Below are 451 nucleotides of genomic sequence, written 5' to 3'. Positions count from 1 at the left end.
AGCTGCATGAAGGTATATGACCAATGGGGCTTTAAATTAACTGGCATTATAAAGGGAAAAATGGAAATTAAGAGTAAGAGGTAATATCGATAAAGAGACTACAAAGGATGGATAGTGATATATATTTTGCTTTTTTGCTTTTTTGTCGAAGATAAAGATAATTATACTACGTTGCAACCAATAGCAAGGGGATTTTATTTGCAAATGCCAACCTACTATTATAAACAAGCTTAGAATAAAGAAGAATTGGGATGAATTATTTTTTACTGGTCTCCCATAAACAATAACCCCTATGCGTCCGCAATGGAATCAAATGGTATAAACAGATCTGTGCAATGAATTATAAGAAAAAGATATAGAAAGTGTTACGAACGAATTGACGGATATTTTCATATCCAATTGGAATACTTTTATAGACATTTCCGTTGATATGAAAACAATCACAGTGAAA

The sequence above is a fragment of the Penaeus monodon genome, chromosome 33, assembly GCF_015228065.2.
Source record: "Penaeus monodon isolate SGIC_2016 chromosome 33, NSTDA_Pmon_1, whole genome shotgun sequence".
Lineage (NCBI taxonomy): Eukaryota > Metazoa > Arthropoda > Malacostraca > Decapoda > Penaeidae > Penaeus > Penaeus monodon.
This window is presented reverse-complemented; position numbering follows the sequence as displayed.